Here is a 21567-nt window from a genome sequence, read left to right as displayed (position 1 = left end):
AAACACATGGAGGCTAAGAAGAGAAATGAAATCTTTATAGAGCCTATACACAGACACACAGATTCCGCACACATAGATAGATGAGACACACACACAGAAACGGCAAACAAATACAGCTCAGACACACGCAAAGAGACGTCACACACGCACAGATCCGAAACCTATTTAGAAACATAACACACATAGAGACAACACACACACACAGAGAAAACAAACACACACACAATACACACACACACAGAGACAACACACTCATAGTGACGACTTACACAGAGAGACGACACACACACAGAGACGACAAACACACAGAGACGACACACATAGAGAGACGACAAACACACAGAGACGACACACTCAAAGTGACGACTTACACATAGAGACGACACACACACAGAGACGACAAACACACAGAGACGACACACATACAGAGACGACACACACACAGAGACGACACACTCACAGACACGACTGAAACAGAGAGAAGACACACACACAGAGAAGACAAACACACAGAGACGACACACATACAGAGACGACACGCACACAGAGACGACAAACACACAGAGACAACACACACACAGATACGAAACACACAAAGAGACGACACACGCACAGAGAGGACAAACACACAGAAACAACACACACACACAGAGACGGCACACACATAGAGACAACACAGACATAGAGATGACAGACACACAGATACGAAACACTCACAGAGACGACACATGCACAGAGACGACACACACACACAGAGAGTCCACTCAAACACAGAGAGGACAAACACACAGAGACGACAGACACAAAGAGACGAATCACACACAGAGAGGACAAACACACAGAAACGACACATAGAGACGACATATGCACAGAGACGACACACCCACACAGAGTCAACACACACAGAGAGACGAGACACACACACAGAAGTGACAAACACACATAGATACGACACACACAAAGAGACGTCACACACACACAGAGTCAACACACACAGAGAGACGAGACATGGCGTATCTGATGAAATAATTTAGGTCGTATGATCAATTTAATTTTTTTTTTTTAATATAGTAGTTTTTTTTAGTAAGGACACTCAAGACAACACGCACACAGAGAGAACACACATACAGAGATACGAAACACACACAGAGACGACACACACACAGAGACGACATACTCAAAGTGACGAATTACACATAGAGACGACAGACACACACACACACACATACACAGAGACGACAAACACACAGAGACGAGACACATAGAGAGACGACACACACACACAGAGAGACGACAAACACACAGAGACAACACACACACAAAAAGACGACACACACACACACACAGATACGAAACACACAAAGAGACTTAATTCAGTAGTTTTTTTCAGTAAGGACAGTCGATATCCCAAAAGTGTTTGATTCAAACTTTTACCTTGAGAATCGATGTTGTTGGGTCCCAGTCCACCAGCCTGAATGGTGGAAATCCACTAGCTCAGTATTGGGGTCTTAGTCCACCAGCGTGCATGGTGGAAATCCACTAGCTCAGTATTGGGGTCTCAGTCCACCAGCCTGAATGGTGGAAATTCACTAGCTCAGAATTGGGGTCTTAGTCCACCAGCCTGAATGGTAGAAATTAACTAGCTCAGAATTGGGGTCTTAGCCCTCCAGCCTGAATGGTTGAAATTCACTAGCTCAGAATTGGGGTCTTAGTCAGCGTTCAGATTGGAGCGTTGGGGTCCGACTATCTGGGCTTTATTTGTCAAGGTCTGAATGCTAAGCGATGGACATGAGCTCGATTGGGACCCCATTGTGAAAATGGAAAACAAAAAACTAAAATATATTGTTGGTAGGTGTGTGTAGAGCATGGCATGGTTACCGCTAGGGCAACAGTCTAACCGTTGACGGTTTTAGGTATCCGTGAATAATTTCTAAGGCGAGAGTGGAAGTTGGGACAAATTTTTGGAGGTGCCCAGCTCACCTGCCTAGAGTCTCAGGCAAGTGACCCTAAATTTGAAAAAGTGGAAATTGGCTCAGATTTTCTAAACTGAGCTGAGACAATGAATAGATACTATTGGGAAAGTGATTGGAGACGCTGGGCATCCATGAACAAGTGCTAAATTGAAAGAGGAATTTGGGACAATATTTGGGGGTGTCCACCCGCCCAGAGTCTCCGGCAGGTGACCCAAAAATTTTAAAAACACACAGAGACGACAGACACAAAGAGAAGAATCACACACAGAGAGGACAAACACACAGAAACGACAAATAGAGACGACACATGCACAGAGACGATACACACACACACAGAGTCAACACACACAGAGAGATGAGACACACACACAGACATGACAAACCCACATAGAGACGACATACACAAAGAGACGTCACACACACACAGATACGAAACACACAGAGAGACGACACACACATTGAGACAACACACACAAAGAGACAATATCCACACAGAGACGACACACACACACAGACACGACACACACACAGTGACGACATACACAGAGAGAACATACACACACAAAGACGACAGACACACAGAGAAGACACACAAAGAGAGATGACACACACACAGAGACGACACACACAAAGTGACGACTAACACATAGAGACGACACACACACACAGAGACGACAAACACACAGAGAAGACACAAATAGAGAGACTACACGCACACAGAGACGACACACACACAGAGACGACACACACACAGATACGAAACACACAAAGAGACGACACACGCACAGAGAGGACAAACCCAAAGAAACAACACACACACACAGAGACGACACACACATAGAGACAACACAGACATAGAGATGACAGACACACAGATACGAAACACTCACAGAGACGACACAAGCACAGAGACGACACACACACACAGAGTCCACTCAAACACAGATATGACAAACACACAGAGACGACAGACACAAAGAGACGAATCACACACAGAGAGGACAAACACACAGAAACGACACATAGAGACGACATATGCACAGAGACGATACACACACACAGAGTCAACACACACAGAGAGACGAGACACACACACAGAAATGACAAACACACATAGAGACGACACACACAAACAGACGTCACACACACACAGATACGACACACACATAGAGACGACACACACATAGAGACTACACACACACAGAGACTACATCCACACAGAGACGACACATACACACACAGAGACGACACACACACAGAGACGACACACTCAAAGTGACGACTTACACATAGAGACGACACACACACAGAGACGACAAGCACACAGAAACGACACACTCACACACACACACACACACACACACACAGAGACGACATACACATAGAGACAACACAGACACAGAGACGACACATACACAGAGACGACAACACATAGAGAGACGACACGCACACAGAGACGACAAACACATAGAGACACCACACACACAGATATGAAACATAAACAGAGACGACAAATGCACAGAGACGACACACACACACAGAGATCACTCACACACAGAGAGGACAAACACACAGAGACGACAGACACAAAGAGACGAATCACACACAGAAACGACACATAGAGACGACACGTGCACAGAGACGATACACAAAAACACAGAGTCAACACACACAGAGAGACGAGACATGGCGTATCTGATGAAATAATTTTGGTCGTATGATCAATTTATTTTTTTTTTTTAATACAGTAGTTTTTTTTTTAGTAAGGACACTCAAGACAACACGCACACAAAGAGAACACACACACACACAGATACGAAACACACACAGAGACGACACACACACAGAGACGACATACTCAAAGTGACGACTTACACATAGAGACGACACACACACACACACACACACACAGAGACGACAAACACACAGAGACGAGACACATAGAGAGACGACACACACACACAGAGACGAAAAACACACAGAGACAACAAACACACAAAGAGACGACACACACACACACAAACACACACACAGATACGAAACACACAAAGAGACGACACACGCACGGAGTTTCTGACCGTTTAAGTTTTGATGTTAGTGTTCCGGAGCGCAGGAGGGGGGCATTCTTGTCGACTTTTGGAGGGTGTTTCCCCATTTTTCGATAATCAGGCAATTTTCTCAAGCTCTTTTCTCAAGCTCATAGCTTTTGACTGACAACACTAACATCAAAACTTAAACGGTCAGAAACTCCGTGCGTGTGTCGTCTCTTTGTGTGTTTCGTATCTTTTTGTGTGTGTGTGTGTGTCGTCTCTTTGTGTGTGTGTTGTCTCTGTGTGTTTGTCGTCTCTCTGTGTGTCGTCGTCTCTACTGAGCTAGTGGATTTCCACCACTCAGGCTGGTGGACTGGGACCCAACAACATCGATTCTCAAGGTAAAAGTTTAAATCAAACACTTTTAGGATATCGAGTGTCCTTACTGAAAAAAACTACTGAATTAAAAAATAAATTAAATTGATCATACGACCTAAATTATTTCATCAGATACGCCAGCACTCATAAACGATCCTTTTTGAAATTCTGCTAAAAACTTAGATGCTCAAGGTAAAAGTTTGAATCAAACACTTTTAGGATATCGAGTGTCCTTACTGAAAAACTACTGAATTAAAAAATAAATTAAATTGATCATATGACCTAAATTATTTCATCAGATACGCCAGCACTCATAAACAATCCTTTTTTGAAATTCTACTAACAGCATAGATGCTCAAGGTAGAAGTTTGAATCAAACACTTTTAGGATATCGAGTGTCCTTACTGAAAAACTACTGAATTAAAAAATAAATTTAATTGATCATACGAACTAAATTATTTCATCAGATACGCCAGCCCTCATAAACGATCCTTTTTTGAAATTCTGCTAACAACATCGATGCTCAAGGTAAAAGTTTTAATCAGACACTTTTAGGATATCGAGTGTCCTTACTGAAAAACTATTGAATTTAAAAAATAAATTAAATTGATCATACGACCTAAATTATTTCATCAGATACCCCTCCAAAATACCTTGTTCTTTATGTTAGAGTTTGACTTTTCATTCCCAATTAAATTAAAAAATAAGCATTTTCAACTAGAAATAAGGAGCATCGTTAAAAACTAAGATGAATGGAAATTATCTTTGATTCTGAGCATTTTTGTTTCCCCTCCAAAATTGACCCCCCCCCCCTCCCCTGTCCTCAGAAATGGGGGAAGGAAGGGCCTCTGAGCCTTGCCCTTGAGGCAGATCCCGCTTATTTTCGATTCTGAGTATTTTTGGTTTTCCCTCCAAAATTGACCCCCCCACCCCTGCCCGCAGACATGGGGGAAGGCGGGGCCGCTGAGCCTTCCCCTTGAGGCAGATCCTCGTTTATTTTTGATTCTGAGTATTTTGGTTTTCCTCCAAAATTGACCCCCCCCTCCCCTGCCCTCCGAAATGGGGGAAGGGGGGCTGCTGAGCCTTCCCCGTGAGGCGGATCACTCTTTATTTTTGATTCTGAGCATTTTTGGTTTTCCCTCCAAAATTGACCCCCCCTCCCCTGCCCTCAAAAATGGGGGAAGGAGGGGTCTCTGAGCCTTGCCCTTGAGGTAGATCCCATTTATTTTCGATTCTGAGTATTTTTGGTTTTCCTCCAAAATTGAACCCCCCCCCTGCCCTCAGAAATGGGGGAACGAAGGGCCTCTGAGCCTTTCCTCTTATATATATATATATATATATATATATATATATATATATATATATATATATATATATATATATATATATATATATATATATATATATATATATATATATATATATATATATATATATATATATATATATATATATATATATATATATATATATATATATATATATATATATATATATATATATGTATATATATATATATATATATATATATATATATATATATATATATATATATATATATATATATATATATATATATATATATATATATATATATATATATATATATATATATATATATATATATATATATATATATATATATATATATATATATATATATATATATATATATATATATATATATATATATATATGATAAATATGACTCCTCAATACAAATTCTCCCCAGTCGGACTTGTGATAGTCAGTTTTTAAAAATAAATCTTATATATAGAATAAATAAAAATTAACAAATATTATAGACCGTTTATATAATGATACAAGAGGTTATGCAGTATCGTATAATTGTACACCATTCATTAGGCTGGAGAACAATGGGTACTTTTATGGGTAGCATGGGGAGGGAGAGTGGGCGAGGTGTACCTAAGGCCTTAAAGAGTGTCCCAGACAGGGCCGTATCAATGATTTTAATTCGGGGGGGGGGGACAAAAAAATTTCTTTCAGTGGAGGGGGATACAAAAAAACTTTAAAAACGTATCAAAAACTTGTTTATATTCATTTTTGTTACGTTTTTTACGAGTCAGATAAACATTTCAGGGGGGATTCAAACCCAATAATCCCCCCCTGGATACGGTCTTGGTTCTAGGACAGAGTTTTCAAATTTTCTATGGGATTTTCTTCAGATAAATTGAATGACAATTCAGAAAATCGTTGGTTTAACCTTTGATTAGGAAGAATTATAGAGCGTGGGTGCGGAAGGGATAAAAGCCCTTGATTCTGGAACTGATAGTTTGTTTTGGATATTTTCATTTTAATTTGAAAAACAAATATACTAAATGAGCCACTTTTCTTGGAGCAATTCATGCAAACATCAAACTTCAATTGAAAGAATGAAAATTGAAGAGTATTAGCCTGCCTCATATTTGTGTTAACCCTGGTCCTGGTATAATTAAATTTAAAAAAACAAGTTTTTTTAACTGAAAGTATGGAGCGACATTAAAACTTAAAACGAACAGAAATTATTCCATATATAAAAGAGGCTGTCCCCTCCTCAACGCCTCGCTCTTTACGCTAAAGTTTTTCATTGTTTAAAAAAAATAGAGTTGTGAGAAAGTCAAACCTTAGCGTAAAGAGCGAGGCGTTGAGGAGGGGACAGCCTCTTTCATATACGGAATAATATCTGTTCGTTTGAAGTTTTAATGTCGCTCCTTACTTTCAGTTAAAAAAACTTGTTTTTTTAATTTAATTTTTGAACGTTTTTGAAAAAATGCAGGTTTTGATTTTGGCTCATCGTACATGAATAATTAAAACGAAATTTGCATATTAATTTACTTTTATTTGATTAAATGACTTTCTCGAAAGTTGTTTAATTTTATTTATGAACGTTTTTATTAGTAATAAGTACATGTAACTTACGAATTAACTTACGTAACGAACTTCTATATTCATATATTTTAAATACGTATATTAGGGGGTTCGCCCCCTAGTTAACACCTTGCTCTTTAAGCGAAAGTTCGAATTTTGTTCCACTTCTTTAAAAATGACCGCTTAATCACAAAGGCCGTTAATTAGAATAAATAGCTCTTATGAAAGTACTAAAAAATCTTTGGATTAAAGAGCGAGGTATTGACTAGGGGATGAACCCATCAACCCAATCATATATGTAATATTTTCTGTTCGTTTAAAGTTTCGATGTTGCTGGTGTTGCAGTTGAAAAACTTGTTTTTTTATATTTAATTTCTGATCTTTTTTTAAATAATGCTGGGAAGTCCGGTGTCCCCTTCATAGCAATGTCCCTTCCCCCATGAAAACTTCCTTCATGGAAAGATCCTCCCACATAAACCCCGACCCCCCCACCGCCCCCCCCCCCAACCCCCGACTACCAGGAAAAATCTCCCCTGAAAACGTCTGTATACTTCCCAATAACCAATACTATATGTTAACATTGGGTAAAGCTCATAAATTTCAGCCCTCCCTCCGGGAACTTCGGGGGATTAAGTCATCCTAAAAGACATACTTATAATATTTTTGAACATGCTGAACAAAATGGCTATCTCAAAATTCTGATCGGTTGACTTTGGGAAAAAAATGAGCGTGGGAGGGGGCCTAGTTGCCCTCCATTTTTTTGGGTCACTTAAAAAGGGCATTAGAACTTTTAATTTCCATTCCAATGAGCCCTCCCACGATATTCTAGGACCACTGGGTCGATACAATCACCCCTGGGAAAAAAAAACAAAAAAAGACAAATAAACACGCACCCGTGATCTTTCTTCTGGCAAAAAATGCAAAATTCCACATTTTGTAGATAGGAGCTTGAAACCTCTACAGCAGGGTTCTCTGATACGCAGAATATGATGGTGTGATTTTCATTGAGGTTCTATAACTTTTAGGGGGTCTTTCTCCCTTTTTTCGAAAATCAGCCAAATTTTCTCAGGCTCGTAACTTTTGATGGGTAGGACTAAACTTGATTAAACTTATATATTTGTAATCAGCATTAAAATCTGATTCGTTTGGTCTATCTATTTGTATCAAAATACCGTTTTCTAGAGTTTCGGTTACCATTGAGCCGGGTCGCTCCTTACTTACAGTTCGTTACCACGAACTGTTTGAAAATGAACATAAGTTAAATAAAAAAAAAGATTTTTCAGATGAAAGTAAATAGCGACAATAAAAATTCAAACGTACAGGTTTTATTTTCTATATGAAGAGCATCCCCCGCTCTTCAACCCCCCACTCAAAACGGAAAAGTCTTATTATTTCGCATTTGTTTCAAACATTATAATTTTCGGCTCAAATAATCGGAAAAACAAACGCTAAATAAATTGCTTCCAATTTCCCACTAACAAAGTTCATAGCACCAAAAAACATTTCCAATAAAGCACTAATTAAACTTTAGCACAAACAGTAAAGGCTGAGAAAGGGTTCAGTTCCCCCTATATGAAGAAGAATTCCTGTGGGATTTAAGAAGAATTGGGGGATTTGCTGTAATATTTGTTATTAGCAGTTAGCTTGTGATTGTGATATATTAACTATGACGGTAAAATTCATTGCGAGTCGCTTGCTCTTTATTATTAAGTGGATTCTAGTGTATATCCTTCATCAGCTTCTAATCACCGATATCCCTGAAATAAGGAAATTCCTTACGTGCTCCCTTTCTTCCTCAGTCTTCATGATTATCACCAATATCCTCATGTTTAGGCTGCTCAGTGTCTTCCTCTTACAATAACTAAATTTCCAACTTCCCTGCCATTTCATTTATAGAAAACCCGTCATAAACAAAAAAAAGGACAGAGCTTTGACAAAAGGAAAAAAGAACGGAAAGGAAAAAAAAAAGCACAACTCAAAATACTAATAGAGGTTGCAAAAAAAGTAATAAAACAGATACGTATACGAAGTAGCAAAATCTGATGTAATAAACTGTCATAGTAAACACGAACAAAAGAAAAAGTAGCAGTACATTAATTAAGATAATCGTTGCCCGAACAAAAGAAAAGAAAAATAATAATTATTGTGTTGATTTTTAATATACATAGATCACTGCGCCATAAATAGGCCTTATTCATGACCAGATATTTTTTGTTACGCTTTGTAACAGCATGTGAGATGTACCTAGTACAGGGTCTGCAATTTTGAATTTTGGTTCCAAGTCAGTAGATGTACTGACTATTTTGCAACACAGAGAAATAACGAACGGATATTCGAAGGTATAAGTTTTTCGGGATTTTCCGAAGTGGGGCTATGCATAAGATAGAAGGGAGGTCTACTGCAGTACAAACACTAGCTAGTACAAGACGGTTAGGTCAAAATTCGTACATAACGATACATGTATAAGATGCCAAAATTTGACGGTTAAAATGGTCAATGAAAAGTAACCGCGTATGTTGTACAGAGAACCAAGGAGGCCAAAAAATACTATGACTTAATCAGCAGACTGAACTGCTGATAACCTAACGAGTTCTAACCGTGGGAGAGGTAAGCACTTCCTGTTAAAAAAAAAAAAAATCGACCTTCTTTGAATTAAACTGAAGCTCAACCAAAAGGTTGAAGGATGCTGAAAACTTCACTGCTTTTCTGCAGCTTATGTCTGAAATTCAAGAAGTCCTCCGCGCAACATACCCATGACAGATTGATAGATTTCATATCAAAGAAGATTGGCATTGGTCGTGAAGCTCTCTTACGTAATTGTCTAAGAAAACAAGTTGAGGAAACTACCCCTTGTTGGGCACCCTTAAAGATTGGCGTAAGCTTCCAGCTAGGAATGGATTGCGTATTTTTATCTTGTGGAATCTTCGGTGGATAAATGACCGTGAATATATATCCCTGAGTGTACGAATTAAATATGGACTTGAGCCACACTTGCTAGTTTTAAGAAGCTTTACCGAATGTTTAATAAAACCAAATTCATAACCAAATAAAACCAAATAAAACCGTCGATTCTGTGCCAGCAAAAGCATTTGCAACTATAGTAAGTGCGTTGGCACAGCCAGTTCTTAGTTTAAACACAAATTGGTGAGGGAAAACATGGAAAACTGATTGCAGCTTATCCTGAAAAAGAAGCTTTAAGAGTTTGCAAAGAGAGGATGTAATGATAATGGGTCGAAACGAAGTTAACTAAAATTCAGCTTTTCCCTGGGTAGGAATCGTAGCAAGGTCTGTAATGCAGACTGTTGAATGCACAGAAGATGTAAGAATATCATCTACATCAAAAGTCCGAGGTGTTGAATTAGAAGAGTATTACCATTTTTAAGATGCAGAACTCTCTTGCGATCAATGCCGCAATTGGTAAGATCAGTTTTTCAATTAAATGAGTTGACACGACGCTAATGTTGTTTCAGATAAGAAGCACAGAAGATATCCAATTTCCAGTCATGGTGGTTGTGAAGATGGGATCCAGAGACAACAAAAATCAAATTCTAAATGATCCTACCTCTCCTTCTAAGGATTTTCTGAGGGATGAAACCAGGGGGCATTTTTAAGGGTTTGAGAAACAAGATCGAAGAGTTAAATATGGTCGTCCTTGTCCCGAACAGAATAGTGACCGACAAGCATCTTCCGATGGAGGGCAAGAGCATTTGTGAATTTTTTTTTCGTTCTGAGGTGCAGATCACTATACCATATTATGGCTTATCGCAATCTTTCCACAGACAAAAGCAATATTTGCCAGTCACTATGGAATGACTAGATCAAGATTTTACGACCCCCCTCGTATTTTTTGAGTTCTTTGTAGGGGTAAAAGTTGGATCTTGGCAAAAAGGAGGGCTTGGCAAATTTTGACAGAACATGTGTTTAAGCTAAGATGTGTTAAATATTTCGAAGGGCTTTCCATAATGTGCAAAAGCTGGAAAGAGACTCGGGTTTTATTCAGAATAAAGTTTAGAGAAGACATAAGAAAAAAAATTTTCTCTTGAATGTATACAGAATGCCAAGATAGTCGATGCTACTACATTAAATTTACTACGTTAAATCCACCCATGTATCACATTGAAGTGACTAGATTGAGCTTCCAATTCTCATTTAACTTGGGCGATTATTTGGTTGATATAATTTGTTGTGTCCAATTAAATACATTGAGTTTGTGGTGTCTTGTTTTCTGCATTGAGTTAACCTAGATTGAATGCTCTGTTTCAGTTCAAGTTAGTTGAGTTGTCTATCTTGTGTTTGTTGGATTGAGTTAGCCGGTTAGATTTGTTTCGCTTAATTTACGAAGGTTGAATGTTTGGGTTCATTATTTTTAACGTGTCTGGGTTTAGTTTTTTGATTGAGTTGTCCGAGGTTCGGTTGCCTCCGTTGATTCGTTTGTTCCGAAGTTTCTTGTGTTGAGTTGAATGGGACAGATTTTTGAGTTGAAGGGTTTCTGATTAGAGCTGAGTGGGTTGAACTGCCTGTGATGAGTTTCGATCCTCTTGTGGACTATGTATCAAGTCTTCTCTGTTATTTGAACTGAGTTTTAGCTTTGGAAAGATGAATTTACTGGATTAAGCTACGAATTCACTATACAGGTAAATTATACAGTATGATATAAAGGTATATTATACTTGTATATTACTCCTGCAAACACCTTCAAACAAATTTTCAGATTATTAGCTCAATGTTGAATCCTCCTAATGTTGAGAAAGTCTACACGTCAGACGCATAAAATCGAGAAAAAAAAAATACAGATTCAACTTAAGCATACGAAGTTTTACAATTTCCCGTTGCCCTGCAGGTGACGTCGTGGAAGGACAACATTATCAGTTTTTTTTTTGTATAAAATACTTTAATTCCTTGTTTTTTGAATATCATAGAATAAAGTTGCATATTTCTTAGAGCATTTTCTATATTGTGCATCTGTATAATGGGCCAAGCAAGTGCATATCCAAGATTTTATGATGGGAGGGGGAGAGGAGGGTACAAAAACTTATGAAATGCATCATAATTTTTTATATGCATTTCTATATGCATTTTGCGAGTCAGAAAAAATTTCAGAGATAGGGGGAGGGTTCAAACCCGGTAATACCACCTCCCCTGGATACGGCCTTGTGCCCTACTGCATCTTCTTCTATTTCTTCAGTTTAAGACTGGTTCTCCAAGAATGGTCCTGTAAAGACATAAACATATGCTTTGGTAGCTGCTTAGATTTTAATATTCCGAAAATGAGTGCTACCATTTCGACTAACCGTCACAACCACTAAACATCGTAACATCTAACCCTCAGAACCACTAATCGTCATAACATTGACAAAAAAATATAACTTTATATAATAGTAACCAGAACCCCCCCCCCCCCACCGACTTTTCTTCCAGATCAATCAGGTCAAAATTTTGAGATAGCCATTTTGTTCAAAATAGTTCAAAGGTCAGATAACTTTGCCTCTAGGGTTCAAGATTTCCCCCAGCCTCGGGGGTAGGGACTATAAATTATGAATTTGACCCTTGTTGATATATAAGGATTTGTATCGGAAAAGAGGGTATGTTTGATCCTGGGTCTCTAAAGAGGCTTAGCGTATTAAGATGAAGAAAATGTTGAAATATTCGAACTTTAAGGAAATGTTTAAAGGGATGCCAAGCATAATCAGGGCCCACTATGTGCTTGCTGGTTGTGAAAAAGGAATACCAATAACATCTAAAGAACGACTGAGGATATTAGGTTGAAAATTTCAAAGTATGGTGAGGGGATAGAGAAGAGAGATTTGAGGACAGCCGGAGCTCAATATAATAGTTTAGAAACAAATTTCGGCTATATATTTGCACATCAGGGGGTGGGGGTAAAGCATAGCATATATTAAATACGTATCCTAACCTAACCTAGGTACCTATTCCCCTCCTAAACCCCAAAATACTAAAGTTTCAAAATTTAGATGTTATTATGGTTAGTAGTTCTGATGGATTTTTTTGTCGATGTTATGACAGATTTTGTCGATGTCCTGACGTTAGTGCTCCTGACGGTTAGATGTTATGACGCCTTCCCTTCCGAAAAAACTTTGGTTTATTACTGTTTACGTGAACAAATTCTCCTGCCCATTTTTTAAGTTTTTCCTCGCCTTTAAATTTACTCTAGCCCACGAAGTGTTCATTTCTTTACCCTTACATGGGAAACAAATTTTCTAAATATTAGCTGAGTTCTGAATTCTCCAAGTGATAAATCAAGAAAGCGTACGAGAACGAAGTAAAAACAAGGTAAATCACAAACTAGGAAAAAGAGAGAAAAAAGAATGTATTTCGGTCGAGATTAAATGCTAGCACCTACAGATTCGAACTCCCCATACGTGACTTTGAAACTTCAAGTTTTCATGCAAATGAAGGCTTTATTGAATAAAAACACTGTCATTTTATTTTGTAAAGATTTCGCGTTCTTCTTTCTGCAGAAAATGGCCCCCAGTCCCCCAAAATTGTGCCCTATTCGTGTTTTTAGACTCCTTTATGCATTTCGCTAAATTGTAAATCTTAAAATTAATTGGTTAAAATTAGTCTACGTTCATGCTCATAGGTAGGCCCTTACACAATACCTGGTTCTTGGAGATGGGGTTAAAATCCAACTAAACAGTCAAAAGTTAAACTACATATAGGCTACATATTATGGAAAATCACATGGAAATCGTAAAAACGATGGAATATTAAAAGGATCAAGCTCCATCATCCGTTGAATATGCACAAACATTAAAAAAGACATATTTAGTCAAACAGTTAGTGGTAACGAACTGTAAGTAAGGAGTGACTCGGCTCAATAGTAACCGAAACTAAAAAAAAGAATTTTGATACCAATAGATCCATCATAAGAATTGGATTTTTATGCTGATTTTAAATATAGGTACTTATGTACTATCTGTAACACACGCGCTATCAAACAGTTCGTGGTAACGAACTGTAAGTAAGGAGCGACCCGGCTCAATGGTAACCGAAACTCTAGAAAACGGTATTTTGATACAAATAGATAGACCAAACGAATCAGATTTTAATGCTGATTTCCAATATATAAGTTTCATCAAGTTTAGTCTTACCCATCAAAAGTTACAAACCTGAGAAAATTTGGCTTATTTTAGAAAAAAGGGGGAAAGACCCCCTAAAAGTTTTAGAACCTTTATGAAAATCACACCATCAGATTCAGTACATCAGAAAACCCTGCTATAGAGGTTTTAAGCTTCTATCTGCAAAAATGAGGAATTTTGTTTTTTTTGCCAGAAAAAAGATCACGGGTGCCTGTTTAGTTGTTTTTTTTTTTTTTGTTTTTTCTCTAGGGGTGATCGTATCGACCTAGTTGTCCTAGAATATCATGGGAGGAGTCATTGGAATGTAAATTAAAAGTTCTAGTGCCCTTTTTAAGTGACCAAAAAAAATGGAGGGCAACTAGGCCCCCTCCCACGCTCATTTTTTTCCCAAAGTCACCTGATCAAAACTTTTAGATAGCCATTTTGTTCAGTATGATCGAAAATATCATACGTAGATCTTTTAAGATGATTTAATCCACCGAAATTTCAAGGGGGAGGGCTGAAATTTATGAACTTTACCCAATGTTAACAGATAGTATTGGTTATTTGGAAGTATAAAGACCTTTTCAGGGGAGATTTTTACTGGTATTGGGGGGAGGGGGGGTTCGGGGAGTATTTGGGAGGATCTTTCCATGAAGGAAGTTTTCATGGGGGAAGGGACATTGCTATGAAGGAGACGCCGGACTTCCCAGCATTATTTAAAGCAAGATCAGAAATTTAATATAAAAAAACAACTATTTCAACTGCAATAGCAGCAACACCGAAACTTCAAACGAACAGAAAATATTACATATATGATTGGGTTCACCCCCTAGTCAATAGCTCGCTCTTTAAGCCAAAGATTTTTTAGTACTTTCATAAGAGCTATTTATTCTAATTAACAGCCTTTGTGATTAAGCGGTCATTTTTAAAGAATTGGAACAAAATTTGAACTTTCGCTTAAAGATCAAGGTATTAACTGGGGGGCGAATCCCCTAATATACAAATTAAAAATATATGAATATAGAAGTTCGTTACGTAAGTTAATTCGTAAGTTACGTATATTTATTACTAAAAAAAACGTTCGTAAATATAATTAAACAAGTTTCGAGAAAGCCATTTAACTAAATAAAAGTAAATTAATATGAAAATTTTGTTTTAATTATTCATGTACGGTGAGCCAATATCAAAACCTGCATTTATTCAAAAACGCTCAAAAATTAAATAAAAAAATAAGTTTTTTAAACTGAAAGTAAGGAGCGACATTAAAACTTAAAACGAACAGAAATTATTCCGTATATGAAAGGGGCTGTCCCCTCCTCAACGCCTCGCTCTTTTCGCTAAAGTTTGACTCTGTCTCACAACTTTATTTTTTAAAACAATAAAAAACTTTAGCGTAAAGAGCTAGGCGTTGAGGAGGGGACAGCCCCTTTCATATACGGAATAATTTCTGTTCGTTTTAAGTTTTATTGTCGCTCCTTACTTTCAGTTTAAAAAACTTGTTTTTTTTATTTAATATTATATAGGGAAGATGTTTAAGACACTAGTCAAACGGGCTTCTTTCAATAGACAACCGGATTGGAAACCGTGGTTTGTCATTGCGTTTACAATATTTAAACTTTTCTTTCTGAGGGTTTAGGGGGAAAAGGTACCTAGGTTGGGTTCGTTTAGGTTGGTTTAGGTTACGTATTTAAAATGTGCTATGCTTTACCCCCACCCCCCTGATCTGCAAATATATACCCGAAATATGTTTCTAAACTATTATATTTTTAGGTACTTATGCATTGTACGGTAGTCACGAAAGAAGTCAAGTTTGGTTAATGCTAATGAAGTAAAATAGGATGCATATATAATTGTTTAGATACAAATTTGGGACTTATATTTGAACATTAGGAGGTGGGGGGGGGGTGGTGGATAAAGCATAGCTTGCATTAAATATGTAACCTAGCCTAACCTAGGTACCTTCCCCCCTAAATCCCAAAAAACAATAGTTTAAATATTGTAAACTCAATGAGAAACCACACTTTGCAATCCATTTGTCTATTGCAAATACCAATTTGACTGGTTTCCTTTAGTGTTTCCCTACACAGTATATAGCAGTAGCGTTGAGTAGGCTACCGTATAATGCATAAGTATCTATTTTTATCCTATTTTGTTTTATTTCATTAGCATTAACCAAACTTCCCTTTTCACGTGTGTTACAGATAGTACATAAGCAACTAAATATACAAGTCTTATCAAGTTTAGTCCTACCCATCAAAAGTTACGAGCCTGAAAAAATTTGCCTTGTTTTCGGAGAAAGAAGCAAACACCCCCAACAAGTCATAGAATCTTAACACCGACAGATTCAGCGTATCAGAGAACCCTACTGTATAAATTTCAAGTTCCTATCTGCAAAAATGTTGAATTTTGTATTTTTTGCCATAGTCGAAAAATCTAATAGCTATGTCTTTGAGGACGACTTAATCCCCCAGAGTACTCAGGGGAAGGGCTGCAAGTTATGAACTTTGCCCATTGTTTACATATAAGTATTGGTTATTGGGAAGCATACAGACGTATTCAGGGGGGATTTTTTTGTGAAGATAAGGTTGGGTAGGGGGGAGGGCTTACATGGGAGAATCTTTTCATGGAGAATCTTTTCAGGGGGGTAGAGAATTTCCATGACGGGGGTGCCGGATTTCCCAGCATTATTTAAAAACAATCAGAAATTAAATAAAAAACAAGTTTTTGCAACTGAAATTAAAGAGCTACATTAAAAATTAAAACAAACAGAAACTATTACATATATGAAGGGTTTCATCCCCTCGTCAATACCTTGCTCTTTACGCTAAAGAATTTTTAGTAATTTCAAAAAAGCTATTTATTCTAATTAATCAGCCTTTGTGATTCAGGGGTGATTCTTAAAGAAATGGAACAAAATTCGAACTTTAACGCAAAGAGCGAGGTATTGTCGAGGGGGTAAAACCCCTCATATATGTGATAATTTCTATTCGTTTTTAGTTTTAATGTAGCTCCTTACTTTCAGTTGAAAAAAACTTGTTTCATTATTTAATACCAAACAAGAATTGAAGCAAAGCAGTTCACCTATTGAATTGTATATATATATATATATATAGGAAGCATCTCAAAGCAAAAAGATTTGTAGATGTTTCGGGAGAAATGCTCATTTTCAACGCTTCTTGTGTCCATCTTTTTTACCTTGGAACCCTGCCCCATTCGTGCTTCTGAAATAAATTCCCATGTAAGTGCAAACATACATTTAATATTTTTATTTTTATATTATATCTTTCTTTTCTTTAATTTTTTTTGGAAAACTATATTGTCTAGCTGTCTGAATACCTGATAGGGATCAACCTCAACTGTTAGCAACTGTTTGAATATCGGGGTGATAATGAGATTGTCATCCTTATAATCATCTCGAGGCAAAATTTACTCAATCGGGTAATAGACGATCATTTTTTCTCAGGTAGAAAATAAAGTTGTCCTCGTTGTAATCAAATAATTACATAAAAAACTAGCTTTTCAACCGAAGGTCAGGAGCAACATTAAAACTTATATCGAACAAAAATTATTACGTATATAAGGAGTTTGCCCCCTCCTTTAGCGCAAATAGTGGGGTATTGAGTAGGGGTAACCCCTTCATATATGTAATAATTTCTATTCGTTTTAAGTTTTAATGTTGCTCCTTACTTTCATTTGAAAAAACTTGTTTTTTTTATTTAATTTCTGATGGTTTTTTAAATAATGCCGGGAAATAACTTCCCTCCATTGAATATTCCCAATCCCACCAAAAATTCTTCAATGGAAAGATCTTTCCACGTATCCCCCCATAAAAATCACCCTTCTCTCAAAAATATGTGTATACTTCCCAATAACCAATACTATATATAAACAATTCATAGTTTGCAGCCTGCCCCGGGGGAGTGTGTTTGGGGGGGGGGGAATTAATTCTTAAGGAGATAGCTATTAGATATTTAGACTATGTTGAACAAAATGTCTATCTCAAAATTTTGATTGGGTGCAATTTGGGGAAAAAGGGGCGTGGGAGGGCGGCTGGCTGGCCTCCAATATTTTTGGTCAATTACAAAGGGCACTAAAACTTTTGAATTTCGATCAAATGAGCCCTCTCCCGTGCGATCATCGAGGATCACTGGTTCGACATGATCACCCCTGGAAAAAAAAACCTGGAAAAACACATCCGTGAGTTGTCTTCTGGCAAAAACAAATGCAAAATTCCAAATTCTTGTGTATAGGAGCTTGAAATCTCTACAGTAGGGTTTTCTGATATGCTGAATTCGAAGGTAGGATTTCCATTAGGATCACTTGATTTTCTTTGAGGGGGGGGGTGTATCCCCCTCTTTTCGAAAATCAGGCAAATTTTCTCAGGCTCATAAGTTTTGATGGGTGACATTAAACTTCATAAAATCTTTATATTATGAATAAGCATCAAAATAAGATTCTTTTGATGTAACTATTGTCATCAAGACTCTGTTTCTTAGAGTTTCGGTTACTTCTTTAGCCGACTCGCTCCTTACTAGCAGCTCGTTACCACGAACTGTTTGAAAAGAATTAATTTCCTTGTTTATTGCCACTGGTAAGGCTAACTCGTTCAAGAGACAATTTTATATTTTCTCTTTGATATATATTTATTTATATGTTAAATATCTAGGTTATAGCTTTTAGCACCATGATACCCTGAAAGGATATCATTGTGGAAACTAAATCATCACTATTTTCAGTGCCACTGGTAAGGCTAACTTGTTCAGGTGATAATATCGAATCCTCTCTTTAACGTCCATGAATGCTGTGTGTCCGTGTTAGCTGTAGACACCATAATATTCTGAAAAGGTACCAGGATGAAATTTAAACTATCACAATTTTTATTAGGCCTACACCTGGTAAGGCTAACTTTTTCAGTTGATAGTTTTTGATTTCCTCTCAGACGTCCATGTATTTTTTGTGCTAAATACCTCATTATTTACGTCATCAGTTACGTTATTGTCACGTCATTACGTAATAAATACGTCATTAGTAGTTAGCACCATGAATCCCTGAAAGGATATCAGGATGAAAATTAAAGTTTTCTATTCCCACTGGTAGGCTAACTTGTTCAGGTGGTAATTTCAGATTTTCTGTTTTTCGCCAATGTACTTGTTGGCTAAATACCTAGTCTTTAAATGTTATCATCATGATACCCTAAAAAGACATCATGGTAAAGACAAAGTTTCGACCCTTTTAATAAGAAATATTGGTTACCATTTTTATTGCCAATAGTAAAGCTTACTCGTTGATGTAATAATTTTAGATTGTTGATGTTCATTTATTTATCTTGTTTCAGTTGTTAAAATCCTAAAACCCTGAAAAGGTATCAGGTTGTAATAATCAATCATTTTATTTATAACCCATCACAAAAATCTGGGCAGAGCCCAGAAAAAGACAGAGTAAAAATCAAGAAAAACAAAAAAGAATCAACAGAAATAAAAACACACACAGCTACAAACGAGGGATAAACAGAAATAACCAAAGATGTGAAGACTTGTGGCATTCAGTAGAAAAATCACAAATACTATTCTCAATAACCCCAGCTGGGTTTATCAATTGATACTTTCTTTGCAGAAAAGGGTTTATTGTGCAAGTTGGAAGTTCCATTAAATACTTTGCAAATTTAACAATTAAGGTGATGAACTTGCTTTTTCTTACCACAATTAAAAAGAGACCAAACAGGAGCAAGGGCAAGTAAGTGAGGAACTGTTAGGCTATTACACAACTAGGAACGGTGAGCTCTACTCACATACGACACGTTTGAAGCCAGGGAGGTATGCGAAGCCCTATATCGTAATAGGAAAATGATTAATTATCCTTTTTATGCTACTGATAAAGATTACTCGTTCAGGAGGACATTTTACTTTTCATTGGCAGTGCGATAGCGCTGCCTAAGTAAAGAACGATGTGAGCACAATGTATTATTTATTATTATTTCTTCTTCTTCTCCATACCCGGGCACTTCGTGTCGTAGGAAATGTCGTAGAAAATTCAAAAAGGGCTCATTCGATTGGAAATTGGAGTGGCTAGTGCCCTTTTTGATAGTCGAAAGTGATTGGCTGGCAACTAGCTCCCCCCACGCCCATACTTCCCCCAAACACATCCAATCAAAATTTTGAGATAACCATTGTGTTCAGCGTAGTGGATTTCCAGATAGAAAATGCGTTTTTGAGGAAGACACTCCCCCACAACCCTCGTGGCAAGGGTTTTAAGTTATGCCCTGAGGGCATATAAGAACGATGTTGGTACAATATATCATTTATTATTTTTTTCCTTTAGAGCATGGCACTTCATATGGAAGGGGTCGTCGTGGAAACTTCAAAAGGGGCTCATCCGATTGGAAATCGAGAGTTCTAGTACCCTTTTTAATAGTCGAAAGTGATTGGAGTGCAACTAGCCCCCCCCCCACGCCCATGATTTCCCCAAACACCGCCAATCAAAATTTTGAGATAGCCATTTTGTTCAGCGTAGTTGATTTCCAGATAAGAAATATATTTTTGAGGAGGACACTCCCCCACAACCCTCAGGGCAAGGGTTTTAAGTTATGCCCTGGGGGCATATAAGGTTTTTATAGAAGGCTTTGTCGTAGAAAATTCAAAACAGGCTCATTCGATTGGAAATTCATAGGGCTTGTGGCCTTTTTAATAGTTGAAAGTGATTGGGAGGGCAGCTGTCCCCCCCCAAGCCTATCATTCCCCCAAACACACCCAATCGAAATTTTGAGATAGCCATTTTGTTCAGCGTAGTTGATTTCCAGATAGAAAATATATTTTTGAGGAGGACACTCCCCCACAACCCTCAGGGCAAGGGTTTTAAGTTATGCCCTGGGGGCATATAAGCTTTTTATAGAAGGTGTTGTCGTAGAAAGTTCGAAACAGGCTCAATCGATTGGAAATTCAAAGGGCTAGTACCCTTTTTAATATTCAAAAGTGTTTAGAGGTTAACTAGCCCCCCACGCCCATCATTCCACCAAACACATCCAATAAAAATTTGTAGATAGCCATTTTGTTCGGCGTAGATGATTTCCAGATAGAAAATATATTTTTTAGGACGAAACTCCCCACAACCCTCAGGGCAAGGGTTTTAAATTATGCCCTGGGGGCATGTAAGGTTTTTATAGAAGGCGTTGTCGTAGAAACTTCAAAAGGGGCTCATTTGATTGAAAATTCAAAGGGCTAGTGCTCTTTTTCATAGTCG

The sequence above is a fragment of the Artemia sp. Qi Xiang Cuo genome, chromosome 18 (assembly GCF_049724085.1).
Source record: "Artemia sp. Qi Xiang Cuo chromosome 18, ASM4972408v1, whole genome shotgun sequence".
NCBI lineage: Eukaryota > Metazoa > Arthropoda > Branchiopoda > Anostraca > Artemiidae > Artemia > Artemia sp. Qi Xiang Cuo.
This window is presented reverse-complemented; position numbering follows the sequence as displayed.